The sequence below is a fragment of the Callospermophilus lateralis genome, chromosome 12, assembly GCF_048772815.1.
Source record: "Callospermophilus lateralis isolate mCalLat2 chromosome 12, mCalLat2.hap1, whole genome shotgun sequence".
NCBI classification, from domain to species: Eukaryota; Metazoa; Chordata; class Mammalia; order Rodentia; family Sciuridae; genus Callospermophilus; species Callospermophilus lateralis.
This window is the reverse complement of record NC_135316.1, coordinates 36,042,757-36,065,086: the sequence shown is the minus strand read 5'-3', so window position 1 is coordinate 36,065,086 and position 22,330 is coordinate 36,042,757. Positions and strand designations below refer to the sequence as shown.

At 37.5% G+C, this 22,330-nt stretch overlaps 1 non-coding gene across 1 annotated transcript; it reads left to right on the top strand.

Annotated features, from left to right (window-relative positions):
* Positions 1 to 18,986: 18,986 nt before the first annotated feature.
* LOC143411888 (U6 spliceosomal RNA) lies at positions 18,987 to 19,089 on the top strand. Its single transcript, XR_013092902.1, has one exon. It is a non-coding gene; the product is annotated as a U6 spliceosomal RNA (small nuclear RNA).
* The last annotated feature ends 3,241 nt before the right edge of the window (positions 19,090 to 22,330 follow it).

The window sequence follows — 22,330 nt, the reverse complement described above, 5'->3', positions numbered from 1 at the left end:
CTTCAGAGTTCAATGAATTCTGCTTTCACAAATTGCTGGACTACCAAGGAAGGTTTGGAGTTTAAAGCATCTTTCATTGGCTGCCAATCATAGTTTCATATGCTATTAGAATTCAATATTAGCAATGACTTCTTGGATACAAGAAGTATCTGTAATTGCCCTGTCTAGAATGAGGGCCGATGGGTTTCTTAATAAACATATAGAGTGAGGACTTCTGTGGATCCATACTGACTGAGGTTGTGTGGTATTTAAATTGAATGTGTTCGTGACTTTCCAAAGCCAAGTCAGAACAACCTATAAACCAAATGTTTTCTCATGAAAGGTAGTATTGCAAGGACTCGCCGAAGCCAGCTCTTGCTGGGAAGTGAACTGTTGGAGCTCTCGAACTCATTTACTTTCTCCAAGAAGCCACTTGGTTCATACTAATTATCTTGAAGGCAAAACTAAAGCTACTTGTAGGGTTTTTTTTTAACTTTACTTTTTTATTTGTTCTAATTAGTTATACATGACAGTATAATGATTTTTTGACATATCATACATAAACAGTATAACTTCTCACTCTTCTGGTTGTAGATGATGTAGAATCACACTGGTTTTGTAATCATATATGCTCATAGAGTAATAATGTATGATTCTTTCTACCTTCCAACCTCCATATCCCCTCTCCTCCCTTCATTCCCCTCTGTCTAATTCAAAGTATCTCTATTATTCCCTACCTCTCCCCTTTATTGTGAATAAGCATCTGCATATCAGGGAGAACATTTGGCCTTTGATTCTTTGGGACTGGTGTATTTTACTTAGTGTGATATTCTCCAGCTCTATCCATTTATCAAAAAATACCATAATTTCATTCTTCTTTATGGCTGAGTAATATTTCCTTGTATATGTATACCACTTTTTATTTATCCATTCATCCATTGAAGGGCACCTAGGTGGGTTTCATAGTTCATCTGTTGTGAATTGAGCTGCTGTAAACATTGATGGTTCTGTGTCACTGTAGTATGCTGATGTAAAGTCCTTTGGATATAAATCAAAGGACTGAGATAACTGGGTCAAATGGTTGTTCCATTCCAAGTTTTCTGAGGAATCTAAATTCTGCTTTCCAGAGTGGTTGTACCAATTTGCAATGTATGAATGTACCTTTTCCCTCACATTCTCACCAACATTTATTTCTTGTATTCTTATAATTGGCAATCTTATTAGATTGAGATGATATCTCAGTGTAGTTTTAATTTGCATTTCTCTAAGGGCTAGAGATGTTGAACATTTTTTCATATATTTGTTGATCAATTCTATTTCTTCTTCTGTGTAGCATCTGTTCACTTCCTTAGTGCATTTATTGATTGGGTTATTTGTTTTACTTTTTTTTTTTGATGTTAAGTTTTTGAGTTCTTTATATAGCCTGAAGTTTAAAGCTGTATCTGAGGTTCAAGTGGTAAAAATGTTCTCCCATTTTGTAGACTCTCTCTTCATGTTTTTGATTATCTTCTTTACTGTTAAGAAACTTTTTAGTTTCTTAACAGTATTATTATTTTTTAATATTTATTTTTTAGTTATAAATGGACACAATACATTTATGTATTTATGTATTTGTTTATTTATTTAGAGGTGGTGCTAAGGATAGAACCCAGGGCTTCACATGTGCTAGGCAAGCACTCTACCACTAAGCTACAACCTCAGTCCCCCATTTATTGATTCTTGATTTTACTTCTTGTGTTTTAGGAGTCTTGTTAAGGAATTCAGTTTCTAAGCTGGCATGGTAGAGAGTTAGGCCTACTTTTTTTTTTTTTCCCATTAGATGCAGGGTCTCTGTTCTAGTGCCTAAGTCCTTCATCCACTTTGAGTTGAGTTTTGTGCAGGTCAGAGATAGGGGTTTAATTTCATTTTTATACTTATGGATTTTTAGCTTTCCCATTACCATTTGTTGAAGAGGCTATTGTGGTGTCGGGGATTCAACCCAGGGCCTTGTGCATTTGACACAAGCACTCTACCAACTGAGCTATATCCCCAGCCCCCTCCAATGTATGTTTTTGGTGCTTTGTCTAGTATGAAATAACTTGTTTATGTGGGTTTGCTTCTGTGTTTTTTATTCTGTACCTTTGGTCTACATGTCTGTTTTGGTGTCAATACCATGCCATTTTTGATATCATAGCTCTGTTGTATAATTTAAGGTCTGGTATTGTGATGCCTCCTGTTTCACTTTTCTTGCTAAGGATTGCTTTGGCTATTCTGGGTCTCTTATTTTTCCAGATGAATTTTCATCATAGCCTTTTCTATTTCTATGAAGATTGCATAGAGATTTTAGTAGTCACTGCATTAAATCTGTATAATGCTTTTGGTATTATCACCCTTTTGACAATGCAAAATCTGCCTATCCAAAAGCATGGAAGATCTTTCTATTTTCAAAGGTCTTCTTCAATTTCTTTCTTTAGTGTTCTGTAGTTTTCATTGTAGAGGTCTTTCACCTCTTTTGTTATACTGATTCTCAAAATTTTATTTTATTATTTTAGGCTATTGGGAATGGGGTAGTTTCCCTAATTTTTCTTTCAGTGTATTCACTGATGTACAGGAATGCATTTGATTTATAGGTATTAATCTTATATCCTGCTACTTGTAGTATTCGAATTAAACTATTAGAGGAACAAGATGGGGGTGTGGCCTGGTATGAATCTAAACTACAGAGTGCCTACTGTGTTCAGGGAATGGGGATACAATAGTCAAGGCAGACTCAGTCCATACTCTCTGAGATTTAGTCCACTCTTGAAAGTGAGATGTACTTTATTCTCAAATGCGTTTCTTGGTTGGTGCTTTACTGACATCTGCAACTGGATAATTCTTGCCTCGGAGCAGGTAGGAATCTGTCCTCACCAGTGTAGGATGTTCAGCAACATCCCAGGCTTATGCCCACAATGTACCAGTAACACCTTCCAGTCATGACAATCACAAACATTTACAGACATTGCCAAATATCTTCTGTGGGATTAAATCATTCCTTATTAAGAGCCATCATTCCATGAGCAATAGGGAGTCCTTGAAGAGTTTTGAGCAGGGCTGGAGATGTAGCTCAGTGGTAGAGCACTTGCCTAGCATGTGTGAGGCACAGGTTTCAGTCTTTAGCACCACATAAAAATAAATAAATAAAATAAAGGAAAAAAATAAAGATAGTTTTGAGCTGTACCACAGTCCTGGTTGCAGAAAAATCGGCATTCTGAATTTCTGCCACCATTCCCTATCTTTTTCGTTTGGACTCAACATCTTGCAAGCATGAAAATGTTTCAGAAGCTGGGCACATGACATGTATAATTTTATCTCCTTGGGTAGCTGAGGTAGAAGGATCTCAAGTTCCAACCAAGCCTGGATAAGTTGGTGAGACTCTGTCTCAAAATGAAAAATAAAAAGGACTGAGATGTGAAGAGTGGAGATTTGAATCATGTTTTCTGATTCCCTCATAGATGTGCATTTGTGCTGGGAATTTCCTGTGCAAAGGTGCAGATCAAGATGGCTCAGTTGCTATGATGATGCCCAGCCAGAGGAGGCCTACATGGAAAGGAAATGTAGTTGTAGCAGTTGGAAACTTGAACTCAGGCACTGAGTCTCCATGGTAGAAAATTCTGAACATAACAAGATAACCCTATGTCTTGCCAGTCCTGAATTCTTCAGATTGCCTGCTTTGCTGATATTTTCTCACAAATAACATTTTGGTGACAAAATCTTTATAATAAATGTGCCAAGCTAGCTCCGGTAGAGTTTGACTGCCCACTGGCCCTAGCTCTTTTTCTCTATGTGTGTCTGTTTGTCTTTTGTTCATCTCCCATTACCCCTTGTTCAGTTTTAACAAATTTATGGCTATGGCTGAAAGCAGAGATGAGGCCACAACACTAGGATGTAGCTTAGTAATAGAACACTTGTCTAGAAAAGCCATAGAAAAAGAAATTGATGTCTTCTCTCTTTTTAGAAATTAGAATTAGAAAAAAATGTTACTACACTCGCTTTTATCATGCAAAGAGCCCTATCCAGTTTCCCTCTTTTCCTTGGTGGCCAGAAAGCTAAGAATTAATATTTCTGTTCAGTTGCATCCTCTGCTTTTGGTTAGTTTGAGTCAAGCTTTCCTACTGGGGCCATACAGTTGATGTCTGTCAAGTGGAAGGACTGAACCAAGGTGTCCTGCACATCTCTGTTTCCCCTTCAGGGGGCAGCTGCTCCTCACTCCAGCTGTGGGGCCATTGTCATAGCATCTTTGAATTATTCAAGAAAAACAGGAAATTCAGATTTCTATGTAAAGTCTCCCAAAGTTTAAATATGGCAATAAGTTCGAATGTGTGTAAGGCGTGTAATACACTAAATCTGATGGTCTTGGGGGCTAGTTTGTGACCACTTAAAAGTGTTTTGGTTTTGATTTTTTTTTTGTTTTGTTTAAAAAATAGATTCCTTCATTTCATTACTCAGATTTTTTTCCTTTTGCCTTTATTCCTTTAATGTCATTTTCTTTTGGAAGGTAATGTGCAAAGTGTGTTCTCTTCATCCTCTGCAGGTCCATCTTCAGTCTTCCTCTCCCTTGCTCTGTGTCGCAGAAGCTATATCATGCTCCTTTTTCTGTTACTTGCACTGGGAGACCCTGACATGGTTCAAGGTTGCAAGGAGATGAAACTAGATTACATATACTCACAGATCCATTCCCTGCTGTTCCTGGTCAGAACAGGCAGCCTTACCTATAGCGACCCTATCCAAGTCCTGAAATCTGTCCCCTGCTCTTTTTCCTTCTGGGATATTGAGTGACAGCACCTTAGTATCTTAACAATAACCTTGTTGGTCTCATTTAACCCTCCTTGAATCTTTATGAATAGTCCCTTCATTAAACTTTCTCAATTATCTAATAAGTACTACCTTGGTCTCAGAGGATGAGTATTAGTAATATGGAAGGGAAACCATCAGGACAACATTAACACTGCCCAGGGATCAGTGCCAGGACTCCTACTACACCGAAATCCAAAGATATCCAAGTTCCTACTACACCAAAATCCAAAGATATCCAAGTTCAAGCTCTGGTGTAGACTCCCATTCAGCAAATCAAATTCACCTCATGTGACATAATTTTTGGATCCTTCACTTACAATAGCTTGTGGTACTTTCACAAAGAACCTGCATTTATCTCATAGAAATAACATGGGGAGCTGCCTTAGAGGTTAACTGAGTGAGAAGCCTCACATGTGTATTGTGCCCACCATTTTTTTTTCTGTTGCTGGATTGACTTCTCCTTGGTTTTTACTCACGAAACACTTTCTGGAAATTACCAGGCAGGATAGAGTGGTGGTTAAAAGCACCACTTTAAATTAGACACACTCATGTTGGAGTCTCACATCTTGTTATTTTGCCTGTGTAGCAGTGAAGTGATTTATCTATGTGAGATTTAGTGGTCTTCCTCATAGTACAAACCTCACTGGTGGCAGAAAGGATTAAAGAGGCAAATATCAGGAAATCATCAATGGCTCCTGGCACAGAGGTTCCCAGTAAATGGAGGTGATTATTACCGATCAAGTCCTGAGAACCAGGAAGCTGGTAAATGTTGAGTTACTTGTGCTAGTGGGAATATCCACCCATTTACAATACAGACTAAGCTTCATTTTGTGCAATGACTCTGAAGGGGTGCACAATTCTGAATCACTCTCCAGATCATCACAGAAAGATTGAGTTATGTTTAGTCTAGTGTTCAGCATATTTTTATTGTTTCCACATTTGGAAAATTCCTATATTATCAGTCTCTAGCCCTTTGGTATACTTCCCATTTTGCTTTTCTTGAAGATTGCAGATAGTGGAGCTGAAATGACATGGGCAAATCCCACTTTCTATCTGTGATTACAGTCCCCTGACATCTACTCATTGAAAGGAGTGTGTTGCTTCCTTTCTCTTTTCACAGAGTTGGACCTGCAGTTGCCTTTTGTGTACTAGTTCCTGTGAGAAGTTCATTCTCCCAATGTACTCTTAACTTGCCCAGATGAAAAATTTCACCTTAAAATTAGTATGTCACTCATTGGGACCAGAAGGCCAAACATGCAGACTGAGAAGGGAAGGAAGACCTAATAAAGACAACAGAGTAAAGAAAAAAATATTAAACCCTTTCTGGGAAGCCATTGCTAACTTCCTATTTATTGTGAGACTTGATTCTGTCTTATAAACTGGATTGCATACCCGCTCCCTCCAAATAACTGTCCTGTATCCTCTTATTCAGGAGTAGTTGGTACAAATACTCACAAACCAGGATTTCAGGCAGTGTCTCTCCTGTGATGTTGCTCTTAGTTCTTTATCTGTCACAAATAAAATCACTAATATATATGCTGGCATTTATTCAATACAGTTGTCCCTTGATATCTGCCCAGGGATCAGTGCCAGGACTCCTACTACACCAAAATCCAAAGATATTCAAGTTCCTTAAATAAGATGGTGTACTATGCATAGAACACTACAAACATTCTCCTGTATACTTTAAATTATCTCTACATGTCTTACAATAACTAATACAAGATAAGTGTGATGTAAATAGTTGTTAGACAATACTGATTAACAAAGTGTATATATTCAATATGGATACATTTGTTTTTTCTCAAATATTTTTGGTGGGCAATTGATTGAAAATGTAGATGTGGAACCCATGGATATGGAGAGCTGAGTGGATTTACTATAAACCAGCACTTTCTGAAGACTATTATTTAGTCCCCAAGAACAAACCTATTTTATCATTGCTACTTTTCTGATGAGTGACTGAGACTGGGAGAATTTGAGTGAAGATTGGAGCCCCATCACTGAGTAGCATGTGGTAGGCAGTATGTCATTCCTGAGACTACCTCCCTGCACACTCCTTAGACAGAGAACAGGCCCCAATCAGTCCCACATCACCTAATGAGCACCCTGGGGTGCAAAGAGGTATTTTAAAACGTCTCCCTTTGGTTTTCCATTGGCATCCAACCTTAGGAAACAATGGACTAGAGAAATGTGATACAATGCTGGGTCATACATCCAAACATTAAATCTGATGTTGACAAAGTTGTTTCTACCAAAGTAACATGACAAGTTTAGAAACTCGGGACTTTGGGGACAAAAGCCCTCCAGTACAAATCAACTCAGGCAGAGTCCCCAGTGGGCCTGCCATGATCTTAGCCTTCATGTTTTGGAGGTAGCTATCTTCATTATGGGATATGTAAAATAATTAAAAACATTATCTTGTATTGTAGCTATCCAAGAGTTACCATTCACCCTGATGAGAGAAATCCAAATCAGGAAATGAAGAAACAGACTCAAATGTAATAGTTCACATGTTGTACTTCAGATATTCAGCTAAAGACTGTTTCTTGGGTGGTAGGGAGTAGCAGCCTGAAAAATCAAAGGGAAGGAACTTCAGAAAAAGTGACCTGGTATCCTAGAAGGAATGAGGATTTGTTCATCTCAACATTCATCACACATTTACTGATAACCATGTGCCAAGCTGTATTTTTTACAAAAGTTAAGCATTTACAACATAGTACAGTCCCTGAGGTGTCAGCTCTTCAGGTTTTACCAATGGAAGAAAATTGTCAGACCCTCCAAAAGAAATAGAAGATACAGTGACTAAAAAGAGGATAGATGACAGCTGTGTCACTCTCACCCAGATCTGAAAAATCATCAAATCATCCTGGATCTGAAATAAAGTCAAATAATGCCCAGATATCTCAATCTGACAGCACTTCGGGGAATGAACAAGACCCATGTGGAGTCCATTCTAAGTTGCATTCTGGCCTCTTAATTCATTGGTGGCACCATATTTGGTGTGCCAGGCTTGTGCTGAGACTAGAAACATGAGGTAGACATGGTCTACCCTTCAAGGATCCCACAGCTTAGTAGGAAGAGAACCAGAGTGGAGTAACATCTCAGAGTGGTTACATTCTTAAGTCAACACTAAAGAGAAAACTAAGTACAACCAAAATCACCCTTGTGGGAGTGGGGGAATACCTCATGGAGATGGGAAGCTGGCATCTGAATATCATTTCTCAGTAAGCACAGCACAGCACAGCCAGTTTTCCTGCAGCATTGGACCAGATAGTTGTCTCTGAACCTGAGCACCAGATGAAACATTCAGCTTGGTTTGCATTTTGAGAACATATTATACAAAGAAGATGTATTGTGGCTTTAAACACTGGTGTGTAAGATGCTTCCCATTTGGAGAACTGGATGCAAACATTGGCATATTCACCCTCCTGGGCATATGTTTATTGTGGGAATGGCTGGAAGAATCACCCACTTTGTTTACATTGATTTTTATCTCAAGTTGTCCTTGAGCACCTACAGTTGAATTCACTTAAGCTAAATGTGCATATGATGGGCACCCCTAGAGAAGAGGCAAAACTTATCAATGGAGATACAATGGGACCCTTTCTTACAAAGGACTCTGATTTTTGTGTGAATGCTCAAAAAGAGGAAGAGCTCCAAGAGGCTCCACCTTGCCCTCCTCCTAAGGTACCTCCTTAGGAGGACCCTCTTCTAGCTCTGCAAGGAGAATAAAGGGATCTCTACCAACAGTAGAAAAGGCCTCTGAGCCCTGCCTCTTCACCCTCTGTGTGCCCTTTTTCTGTAAGTCTTCTCAGAAGACAACTTTCTTCTAAAGAAACACTGTAGAACAGTCGCTGCTAGAAGAGCCTTCCCCTGTCAGTTTCATCTTGGGCCCTGGAAAGGATTGGTATGGCCTCTGCAGGTCAGTTGGGGACTCTCATCACAGGTGTGCATTGGAGCATTCTGACCCCTGCCCTGCACATCTCCTTCTCTTCCTCCTGATGCTCTCTAACTATCCCCTCCTTCCCAAGCTCTCTCAGCACCCCTGGAGTTCAATGGGTGTTTGCCTGCAGGCTCCATGCACTACCAGATGGGGGAAGGAGACAAGCCACTTGTCAGGCCAACTTCAACAGACACTACTAGAATGGCCAGCCTTGGCTGACTTATTTTTGTCAAAGAAGGGATAAGGGAAGATTCCAGAGAGCAGCCAGCTTCTGGGGCTGTGTTAGTCCTGACAATTTTGATTTCATCTCTGTTAGTTCACCCACTGGGGTGCTCAGGTAGCCCATGATGAAGCATTTGAAGGTGGATTTCTGGTACTATCTCATTGCTCATCTAAAGTGGACTAATGGTACCATCTCCCTACTCTTGCTAGACAAGCTGACTGTGGCCTTCTTGAGGAGATGATAGAATGACCAAGGATGCTCACATTCAGGATTTTCCTGAATAGTTATATAGCTTTCTTCTCTATCTGGCCTCCCTTTAGTATCCTTCTTCAAGCAAGGAAAGGAGATTTTCTTCATCATTGCTGTTCTCAATGCTATGTAGACTTATATTACCTTCCTGTCACCAACATTCTTGGAGGAAGGCATTTCCCGTAGATGGTCCCATGACAGAGAGGTAGAAAAGCCCAACTCCCCCTACTACTGGAAACGGGCCATCTATACAACTTGTCCAAGGTCCAGTCATTACAATGGCAAAGACCATTCCTTCTGCTTGTTTGTTGACTTACATTTTTTTAATGCCTCATAAGGGAAGTGGTTAGTATATAAATGGTACTTCAATGCCATTCTGACAATTCTTTCTAAATGGAATTCTCCAACCATTTTTCTTTCCAGAAGTCCCATGCTCCTAAAGAAACACACAGCAGATAAAGAGCAAAGGGGTATGAGTATTGATGAGAGTTAATACAAGCATAGAATTCAGAGATCTGAATGCTCTGGGCCCTGCCTCTACACCCTCTGTGTGCCCTCTCTCTGAGGCAGGAGGCCTCAGATTTTCCCAGGTCCCCTGTCCTCAGATATAACCATTTGACCAGAAAAGACTGATGGTGTTTAGAAATTAAAAAAAAAAAAAAGAAAAGAAAAAAAGGATCAGAGGCCTGCCACCTTCTTGCTCAGCTCCCAAGTCCCTGCTCTGGCTCCATACTTTATTCATCCTATGCCCTTAGGTTTTATTCAGTTTCTTTGGTGGTTTCTATGACCACCAGAAGCTTGTTTTTGTTTTGTTTTGTTTTGTTGCCTATCACAAGAATATGCTGGAGGAGACAGACACCATGACCCCATAGCAGATGACCCTGGAGGCAGGTAGTACTTGAAAGATGTTTGCTAAATGAACAAATTCAAATGTGCTACCTATCACAGCAAATCATCCCTGACCTGTTACTACAGTTTGGATCTTGAATGTCTTCCAAAAACTAAAGGCTTAGTCCCCAGTGTGGTGCTCTTAGGAGGTGGTAGGACTTTAAGAGGTGGGGCCTAGTGGGAGGTATTTAAGTCATTGGGTTATAGACCTCAGCCCCTTCCTCTTCCTCTCTTTTTCTTCCTGATCATGAGGTGGGAAATTTTCTCTGCTACACATTCTCACCACTATGTATTGCCTTACCACCAGCCCCCAAACAACTGGGCCAATCTGTCATGGACTGAGATCTCTAAAACTGTGAGTCTAAATAAGCCTGTCCATTTTACAAGTTGATTAGCTCAATGATTTATTCTAGTAATGGAAGGTAGACTAACAAACCTGGGAACAAAGACCACCTTGAATGCTTCTAGAGGAGGCAAATGAAGATTGTGGCCAAGTTAACACTGAAGGGATTGGATCCTGTCCCAAAAGAGGCCGTGGGGGTGGATAGACACAGAGATGATGTCTATCCAGTTGTTTCACTTCTGGTCTGCACCCCATCCCCAGATTTCTTACCAGTGGTACACATATCATGCCTGTCACTTAGAAGCCACAATTTAAAAATAAATCAGATATGTCTCCAAACTAAGAAGTTAAAAAGAAGAACAGTAACAAAAGGCATTAAATAATACAAGATGTTCAAAGGAAATTTTACAAGATAAAGTAATTTGTTTGCATGAAAAAAAATACCAAGGTAGGGGAAAATTAAAATGTAAATAAAAAAAATGTAGATACAAGAGGATGGTAGCTTTAAGAACTCAAAATGATTTATAAGTCACACTAAAAGAAATGAGACATTAAGGATAAAAGCTAAGACAAAGATAGAAGGAAAAGAAAAATTCTAAACCAGAGTAGGAAGTAAATCAAGGCAGTTCAAAATTAATGTGCTCATGAAACAACAACCAGAAACTTTGAATAATTAAGACAATAAGTAAAATAAGCAATAGTTTATATGTAATCTGGTAATATATTTTCATATAGTACAAAAAATAAGCTTATAATGCTAAGGTAATGGATCATGAAATGCCAATAAGTTAAAAGCTGGCAATGGGAGTTCTTGAAGCTTCTAAATGTGGTCACCATATGGTCCCTGGCAGACATTCTCAGGGACCCTGTCTTGGTCAGCTTGTCCCTGTTCTTGTCCCTGTTCCTTCTGAGGTACTGTTAGGTCTGGGGGGATACAGCCTTCGGCAAGCACTGCCTCCCATCAGTCTGGATCAAGCTGAAAGTGAGAGTCTCTCCTTAGACCTTGGTACTTCCCACCATTGCAACATGAATCCTGAGGACCCCAGGGTTTCCACAGGCTTCTCCTTCCAGCTCACAAACATGATAGAGGACCCTTCTGAGTTTGAGAAACCAATTAAGAATGAAAAGATAGATGATAGAGAAGAGAAATAGCATATTGGAAATTAACCAAGAAAGACACAAATCCATTTGTCGAGAATAAAGATAAAATCTTTAAGACTATAAAACAGAAAAGACATAAATAAAAACAACAATAAAGAGACTGACAGCATCATTTTTTTTCAGAGTAACAGGCATGAGTTTATTAGAAGGGGAGAAGAGAAAAAGGATATACTCAAGGGAGAGTGTGGGTCCTCTCAGAGAGGAGAGGGACATTGTGTGCTTTTTCACTCCAGTATTGAGGATCCCAAAGAAATTTCCAGATGGTCCCACCCAGGTCCTCTTCTTGACTTTTAATTGACAGCAAGGTGACATCACACTGTCAAGTCCCCAACAACACCACTTTTTTTAAAAAAATAAAAAAACAGATTCTAGAAAATAGGCAGTTTTTATAAAATAGAAGAACAAGAATGTTTTAATAATATATATGTATCTAAAATATAACCTGATAAAATATATAGAAGGTGCTTGTGAAACTTATGATTTTTTTGACTTTCTGATGGTGTGAAGAAAATATACTGTCAGTAGAATCCATAGTTGCAGTTTTGAATTTTGGTTTTTTCACTGGTTAGCAGTGTGTGGTACCATACTCTGATGTGATGCCGAGGGCTGTATCAGTGAACAGCCTGCCATCACAACTGATACTCAACAGTAATGGTGCTGCTAAAATGTTTGGTAGAAAAGGTGTATTAAAGAGATTAAAAGGATGTTTTCAGTGTACAGTGGGTTTAAGGGGACATCCAACCCAATGTGATAAATCCAGGAGTACACATGCAAATGCTGGACCTGAATGGGAGGAAAAAAATCATAATTGTGGTAGAATAATTTATTACAGACTTCTTAAAGCAGCTATATCATGCATTTTATACATCCCTAGTCATTTATTTACCTATTTATTTATTTAGTGCTGAGGATAGAGCCAAGTGCCTCTTACATGCTAGGCAAGCACTCTTCCACTACAATGAGCTACAACTCCACCCCCTGTAGTTCTAGACATTTGAAAACTTCTGATGAAAGCACTATTGCCTTTTGGCATTAAAGGACTGAAACCAAATTCTTTGATATCTTATCTCAAGAAATAAAAGAAATGTGAAAACTTCCTACAGTGGAATTTCACTGCAGCATTATTAGAGAACATAACTGAATGGTCACAGAGGCATTTGCTCTTTCAACCTATGTTTTGACTGTTTGGGAAACACAGAAGGAAGAGGTTAAAAAGATGTGACCCTAAAAATAAACAAGTAACTAAGCCTCTAAATAGCAACCGGCAAAAGAAATATTCAGTATTTCAAAAGCATCTTAAGAGTAAAGTAGTGAAATAATTTTGATATCTCAGGACATCCAGGAAGCACAGTTTGCATTGAAAACATCCAAATGCTTGCTTCTGAACTTTTAGATTTTAACTCTAAATCTTCAATGATAAAATTTGATCCTTACAATTTGCACATCTGTTTTATATAGGAGATACAGCAGTTCGAGAAATTTTTTAATAGACTGGTATAAAGTCCGAATTCAGGATCCTCCTGCATATTGAACAACTGGCACACCAGTCCCACAGCCTTCAAAAAGTCAGATATGTACATCATCTGCCACCTCCAGCCATATTCATTCCGCATAAACTGCTGCCAGCATGAATGTCTAAGGTGCGAGAAGACGGACCTCGGAGATCTGGTCAGGACAACTGGAGTTATTTCCTTGACCCGTAAGTATTTGTAGTTATTTTATTCCATCATTCAAAAAGAAACAGTCCTGTGTGACACATTTACAGTCAGCGACCTCCCATCCTCCTTCATGGAGAGGTAGTGGTTCGCACACACTCCCTTGATGGACACCACCCCTCTGTCTTCTGCTCCTAGACCCATCCACTTGCTGTCTGGGTGCATGTGCAGGAAGAAGCCTTCATTTTTTGCAGTACAACTGCTTGGGGTCCTTGAAGTGGCTGAGCAGGAATGCGCCCGTGAGCAGAGCTGGCAGCATAGTGATGCTCCAGTTGCCATGGACCCGCTGGGGGCCACAGGGCCGCTTGGGCTGACCCGCCACTGCTCCTGGGCTCTGACCCCGGGGCCCAGCCTGGCTCCTCTCCTGGGCTGCAGCCTAGGCCCCAGGGTTCCTAACCTTTGGCCGCTGCGCTGTCCTGCTTGGGTTGGCTGCAGCGTATTTGGAAAAGGTTTCTTGTGCAGATTCTCTCATGGGTTGTCATCAAATTGTTTGCCAAAATTTCAACTACCTCTAATAGAGACAACTGGCAAAGAAGAACCTGCTGCCAAGGTCACTCACCTAGTCACAGGAGGCCTCGGTTCTTCCTGTCTGTTGGCCCAATATTATACTTGCCCACCATTTAGGCATCTCCTTAAGGGTGATCATACATGGCAGCATGCCTGAGCCAGTGATATAAGCCATAGATCCAGACCCCTAGATGAAAGTCACCATCTTTTATACCTAAGTTCACATAGCATATGATCATGTGTGTCATATGCTATTAGTCATTCAAACTAAGCCTGAACATTAAGGCAAGGGACAACACAAGGCCATTAATTCTAGGAGGTAAGGATTATTGTGGTCCCACTTGAAAGGTGGTATCACAATGCTATGTTTCTTATGGGTCCTCTTTTGATAAATTCCTATATGCTATTGTCCCATCAAATTATATAAGAACAGTTTATTTTATCAATCCTTCCCATAATTATTATTTTATTTGCTAGAACTGTATTGTATGTTGTTGACATTTTATATTGTTTCCAAATAATGTGTTATTAAAAAATTCTAATGATAAAATCTTTTACATAAAACTTTTGTATCTGCATAGCAGGTCATTTCTTTGGGATTGAAATGTAGCTAAATTAACCCAAATCACCCAATTGTTTTCCAGTTGGTTTATCAATTCAATCACAGGAAATCAGAATATCTGTTTTGCTTCTCCTTTATTGGAGGAATTTCAGTGGTCTAAAGTTAATAGCTGAGTGTGATGGTGTACATCTCTAATCCCACTGACCTAGGATGCTAAGTCTGGATGCTAAGTCTGATCAGCTCAAGGCCCACCTCAGCAACATGGGTACCTTGTCTCAAAACAAAAAAGAAACATAGAAAAAGGATGGGTGCTGTAGATCAGTGGTAAAGTGCCCCTAGGTTTCATCCCCATTACCAAAACAAAACAACACAAAGGAAACAATAATACTAATTTTTATTTTCATGTTAATTTCCCTTTTCCTTGATTCCTTATATTACTAACTTTGCTGTTTAAAGGAGCAATCCCAATTGTATGTTTTTGTATCTAGAAGAGAAGAAAGAGGAGGTATATAATTAGGAAGAAGTGCTTTCCTGAGTTAAATGAGAAGTGGGAAGGAATTTAGAGGGGTGAGAATATACAACTGAGAGTGAGGGATGGATATTGATTTATTGAGGGACTGGAGGGAAAGATGAGAGGAAGGAAACCAGCATGTGCTCTCCCCTCATTCACATCTGCACAATCCAGAACAAGGTGGTTGGTGGGAGAAAAGAGAGGGGAATGTAATTCCCTATGACTTTCTCCAGGATACCATCATGTCTTTCCTCTATTGAGAGAGAAGAGAATGGGAGAAAAAAAAAACATGCAAATCCCTTCTTCAATTCAGAACAGTTATAAATTCTTGTCCTTTTCCCTTCTCAGTTCTTTTGCTTTTACTTTCTTTTCATTTTCTGTTTCAAAACTGATTTCCCATGGTAAAATTATGACAAATTAGGAATAATCTTTGGATAAAAGTGTACCCCATAAATAAGAGTAAGATGAAATAATTCAAGGAACTGATTTAGTGCCTCTTCACATTTGTTAAGCTCACCATTTTCTTTGATAAAATGATCTCTTTTTTTACTAAAAATTTGTGGTTTTGTCCAGAGATGATAAGTTTTCTAAGACTACTGAATGGTGAATTATCTATTTTTATCACTGGTTCCACAGTGTCCTGGAACTATCTCTATGTTATGATTTCCTGAAATTCATGTCTGACTGAAATAATCTACTTATAAATCATATTTCTCTTACTAGAATATAAGTCTGGCCAGGGATCTAATCTTATACATCATTAATTCTCAGATTAATACTCAGAATACCTACCACATTGCTTAGTATATAAATATTTGTTGATCCATTAAATGATGTAGTTGGGAATTTGAATGCCAGATTTAATATATCTTTATAAGAAGTTTTTAAATATGAAAAATAATGAAAACCTTCCATTGCAACTGTTTTCATCAGATGTTTGGGTAGCAAAGCAGACTTACAGACTTTCTGAAAATTATACATGACTAGAAATACATCTGATAATGTTGTGACAGAATATACTTAACATATAAAATATATTCTGGAGGTATAATTTTTATTCATTCATTTTAAAAAAAGTTTTTTTACTTTAATATTTTACCTTTTATTGCAAAAAGCATGCAATGGAGAAATGATAGCATCTTCAAAAAATGGTGCTGGGAAAATTGGAAATCTATATGCAACAAAATGAAATTGAATCCCATTCTCTCACCATGCACAAAAGTTAACTCAAAATGAACAAAGAACTAGGAATCAAACCAGAGACTCTGCATCTAATAGAAGAAAAAGTTGGTCCTAATTTCCATCTTGTGGGATTGGGCTCCAAATTTCTTAATAGGGCACCTATGCACAAGAGTTACAATCAAGAATCAATAAATGTGACATGTTCAAACTAAAAAGTTTTTCTCAGCAAGAGAAACAATAAGTGAGGTAAATAGGGAGCCTACATCCTGGGAACACATTTTTACTCACACTTCAGATAGAGCACTAATCTCCAGAGTATACAAAGAACACAAAAAGTTAAACAACAAAAAAAGAATAATCCAATCAACAAATGGGCCAAAGATCTAAACAGACGCTTCACAGAGGAAGATATACAATCAATCAACAAGTACACAAAAAAAATGCTCACCATCTCTAGCTATCAGAGAAGTGCAAATTAAAACCACTCTAAGATACCATCTCACTCCAGTAATAAAGGCAGCCATTATGAAGTCAAACAATAACAAGTGCTGGTGAGGATGTGGAGAAAAAGGTACACCTGTACATTGATGGTGGAACTGCAAACTGGTGCAGCCAATTTGGAGAGCAGTATGGAGATTCCTTGGAAAGCTGGCAATGGAACCACCATTTGACCCAGCTATTCCCCTTCTTGGACTATACCCAAAAGACCTAAAAAGAGCATACTACAAGGATATAGCTACATCAATGTTCATAGCAGCACAATTCACAATAGCTAGACTGTGGAACCAATCCAGATGCCCTTCAACAGATGAATGAATTTAAAAAATGTGGCATTTATACACAATGGAATATTACTCAGCATTAAAAAATAACAAAATCATGGCATTTGCAGGGAAATATGGCACTAGAGCAAATTATGCTAAGCAAAGTTAGCCAATCCCTGAAAAACAAATGCGAAATGTCTTCACTGATATAAGGGAGGTGACTCAAAACAGAGTAGGAAGAAAGAGCATGAGAAGATTACCACAAAATAAGGAAAAGAGGGAGGGAGGGAAAGGGAGGGAGAAGGGGAATTGCACGGAAGACGGAAGGAGACCCTCATGGGTTTAATGGTTTGAGGGGGAAGGGAAGGGGAAAAAAGAGAGAGAGATAAGTGTCACAGTAGAATGAGTAGAGAATAGGGATGGGAGAGGAGGGGAAGGGAGGGGGGATAGGGAGGAGAGCAGAATACAACTGACACTAGGATTGCTGTATGTATACACATGAATGTATAACCAATGTGATCCTGCAATCTGTACATGTGGAAAAATGAGAATTCATACCCTATATGAATCAAATGTATGATATGTCAAGATCATTGTATTGTCTTGAACAACTAATAAAAAAAGAAAAAAAAAAGAAGAAAATTACCAACCTATTATTAGAAAAAAATTCATAGCAGAGAGAGGAAAAGGAAAGAGGAGGAAAAGGAAAAGAAGGAAATACAAGGACAATAAAAATAAGGAGAGCCACGAGGAGAAGGAAAAGTCGGCAAATAACTGAAATTTTATGTATTTCTTCATTATATTTTGGGGGAATACTACACTGGTTATATATGTCATATAATATTAAAAAAACTATACTAATATGGAACTTTTATATAGTTCTCTTTACACTCATGCCTTGAAAAAAAAACAACAGTGCTGTGTTTTGTCTCACGGCCTCATGTTAGCTTTCATTTTTTCGAAGTGCACTGAAGGCAAGTAGCTGCTGATATGGGTTTCTCCTCTAATAAGTCTCTGAAGATAATTAACACTAAAAAATATCATAAACTATGGCTTCTTTTAGCATCTCTTACCATAAATTTTTCTATGATGAGCACAGGCAATCAACAGTGATGAACCTCATTACAGGATTGAAAAAATCTTGTAGCTAGTTGATTTTTGAAGAAGCAAATCATCAGACTTTTTTTATGTAGTATGGAGGACACACAGGACATTTAACCATCTTCAGTATTATAATGAAATATGATATGATAGGCTTTGCTATCACTGAACCATAGCAATTTTGACAGACATAAAGAAAATGGAAAAAACCTGAGAGTATGCAGCTAAAATGCCTTTTCTGGAATAAGAGAAAGAAGGGTGATTATATGTTTAGAATATTAAGTAGTTCAATAATAATTGAAGTTTTACCAACTTTGCTCTCATGTCTGGACTTTTGCTTTATGATTTTTAATAGAATAGACTATTCTATTTTTAATGGAATAGACTATCTTAAAGTTCTAAAATTTCATAGTAATTATGAGACATATCAACTCTAAGACTAATTTAATGTTAGGAACATCAATAGGCAAAGGGCTCTTATGTCAGGGAGTTGTACATATTTGAATCAATATGGCAGGAAGAGAATATCAGGGATTGTCCCTTTTGAGTATTCTTACTCTTAGACAATGTCTCAGAAGCACTGAGTTCTATTTAACTTAAATCATATGAAACTGTCATTTGTGTATGTCAAAGATAGAGAATTTTGTATGTTTTTATTTATTATTCTAGTATCAATATAAGCAAGCCATTGCATTTTCTTTTGATTCATTTTATTTTTTGGAAAATAAAAATTTGATAACCAATTCCTTAACACACAAAGGGGTGCAACATTATACAGTGAAATATTTTGAAACACTTAGAAATATAGATACAATATAATTACTACACCATTGCAGTGTTGTGTAAAAAAGACATAGTGTTCAATATATGAGAGAGGCTTTTGATACAGTACTAGAATTTTTTATTCAGCAATTGTTCTGTTTTCATATCCATCTGGATAAAATCTTCCTTTGTATAGAATCGACTTTGCCTGCAATATTCTATATCAGAGCAACCCATCTTTGTCTTTCCAACAAGATCAATCAAAACTAGAACCTATCTCACTTTGGCAGCACATATACTAAAATTGGAATGATACAGAGAAGATTAGCATGGCCCATGCACAAGGATAACACACAAATTCATGAAGCATTCCATAATTTTTAAAGCTTCCTCATAGATGATGTATTGTTGATACTGGGAATTGTTAACATTGTCTTTCTCCACAAAAGAGATATTTTGGAGTTATAAAAGAGCAATATAAATATATAGGGGAAAACATTAACACAACAGTCACAAAGAGCTGGAAAGAAACATGAGCAGCATGGAAAGATAAAAAAAGGACCATAAACAGTCCAGGACAATTCAACATTAGAAGATGTAACATTTACAGCAGAAAGAATGCCAGATAAAGTTTTCAGGATATACATGGTTCAGATGATCTGGAGTCTCAAGGAAAACATTATACAGAAAATGCAGACAATGAAAGATCACTTAGAGAATTAATTATATAAACAAATCCAAGAAATAAAAGATCAATGCCATTGGGAGATAGAGGTTATACAAAAAACAGAACAAATCAAAACAAAAGAAAAAACATAAATCCGGGAAATGAAGGAAAAAATAAACCAAATTAAAAACTCAAATGAGAGTATCACAGTAGATGAGATCACTTAGAAGACAGAACATCAGACAACGAAGACAAAGTATATCATCTCGAAGAGAGTGTATACAGCACAGTGAGACTGATAAGAAACCATGAGCAGAACATCCATGAAATATGAGATAGCATAAAGAGACTAAATTTAGGAGTTATTGGGATAGAGGAAAGTATAGAGGTCCAAACCAAAGGAATGAATCTCTTCAATGAAATAATATTAGAAAACTTTCCAGACATGAAGAATGAAATGGAAGTTCGTTTTCTAGAACCCTACAGGACACCAAATGTGCAAAATCACAAGAGATCCACACCAAGACACATTTTAATGAAAATGCCCAACATCCAGAACAAGGAAAGAATTTCAAAAGCCACAAGAGAAAGGAAGCAGATTACATTCAGTGGTAAACCAATTAGGTTAATGGCTGATCTTTCAACACAGGTTTCTGAAAGCTAGAAGATCCTGGAACAACATATTTCAAATGCTGAAAGATAATGGGTTCCAACAAAGAATCTTGTTTCCAGCAAAACTAAACTTCAGGTTTTTTAGATAAAATAAAACCTTCCATGATAAGCAAAAGTTAAAAGAATTTGCAGCTAGAATACCATTGCTTCAAAATATCCTTGGCAAAACATTACAGGAAGAGGAAATGAAAAATAATAACAAAAACCAACAGTGGGAGGTAATACAGTAAAGGAAAAACTAATCAAAGAGTAAAAAAAAATCAAGTTAAATAACAAAAATAAACAAATATGGCTGGAAATACAAACCATATCTCAATAGTAACCCTAAATGTTAATTACTTAAACTCAACAATCAAAAGACAATGGCTAGTAGACTGGATTAAAAAAAAAAAAAGATCCAACAATATGGTGCCTACAGGAGACTCATCTGATAGGAAAAGACATACACAGACTGAAGGTGAAAGGTTGGAAAAATCAAACCACTCACATGGACCTTGGAAGCAAGCAGGGGTGTCCATACTCATATAAAATAAAATAGTTTCAAGCCAAAGTTAATCAAAAGGGATAAAGAAGAACACTACATGCTGTTCAAGGGAACCATACACCAACAAGACATAGCAATCATTAATATATATGCCCCAAACAATGGTACAGCTATGTTCATCAAACAAACTCTTCTCAAGTTCAAGAGACAAACAGACCACAACACAATAGTCATGGGTGATTTTAACACAACTCTCATGCCACTGGACAGATCTTCCAAACGAAAGTTGAATAAAGAAACTATAGAACTCAATAGCAAAATTAATAACTTAGAAGTAATTGACATATATAGAATATATCAACCACCATCAAGCGAATGCACTTTTTTTTCTCAGCAACACATGGATCCTTCTCAAAAATAGACCATATATTATGTCACAGGACAATCTTAGCAAATACAAAGGAGTAGATATACTACTATGCATTTTATCTGATCATAATGGAATGAAATTGGAAATCAACACTAAAATAAGAAAGAAAAATTTCTATATCACATGGAGAATGAACAATATGCTACTGAATGAACAAAGGTTACAGAAGACATCAAGGAAGAAATTAAAAAATTCTTACATGTAATTGAAAACTCAGACTCAGCATATCAAAATCTCTGGGACACTATGAAAGCAGTAATAATAGGAAAATTCATCACATGGAGTTCATTCCTTAAAAGAAGAAAAAGCCAACAAATAACTGACCTCACACTACATCTCAAAGCCCTAGAAAAAGAAGAACAAATCTGCAACAAATGTAGTAGAAAGCAAGAAATAATGAAAATCAGAGCTGAAATCAATGAAATTGAAACAAAAGAAACAATTGAAAAAATTGACAAAACCAAAAGTTGGTTCTTTGAAAAAATAAATAAGATTGACAGACCCTTAGCCATGCTAATGAAAAGAAGAAGAGAGAGAAGCCATTTACTAGCATACAGGATAAAAAAGGCAATATCATAACAGACACAATGGAAATACAGAAGATAATTAGAAATTATTTTGAAACCTTATACTCTAATAAAATAGAAGATAATGATGGCATTGATAAATTACTTAAGTCATATGATCTGCCCAGATTGAGTCAGGGAGATATGCACAAATTAAACAAACCAATATCAAGTGAGATAATGGAAGAAGCCATCAAAAGATTACCAACCATGAAAAGCCAGATATACAGCTGGGTTTTACAAGACCTTTAAAGAAGAACTAATACCAATTCTCTACAATCTATTTCAGGAAATAGAAAAAGAGTGTGTACTTCTAAATTCATTCTATGAGGCCAATATCATCCTGATTCCAAAATCAGACAAAGACACCTCAAAGAAAGAAAATTTCAGAACAATATCTCTAATGAAATAGATACAAAAGTCCTCAATAAAATTGTGGCAAATCAGATATAAAAACAAATCAAAAAGTTTGTGCACCATGATCAAGTGGGATTCATCCCCAGGATGCAAGTTTGGTTCAACATATGGAAATCAATAAATGTAATTCATCACATCAATAGACTTAACGATAGAAACCATATGATCATCTCATTAGATGCAGAAAAAGCATCTGACAAAATACAGCACCCCTTTAGTTAAAAACACTAGAAGAACTAGGGATAACAGGATTTTACCTCAACATTGTAAAAGCTATCTACGCTAAGCCTCAGGCCAGCATCATTCTAAATGGAGAAAGACTGAAGTCATTCCCTCTAAAATCTGGAACAAGACAAGGATTCCCTCTCTCACCACTTCTGTTCAAC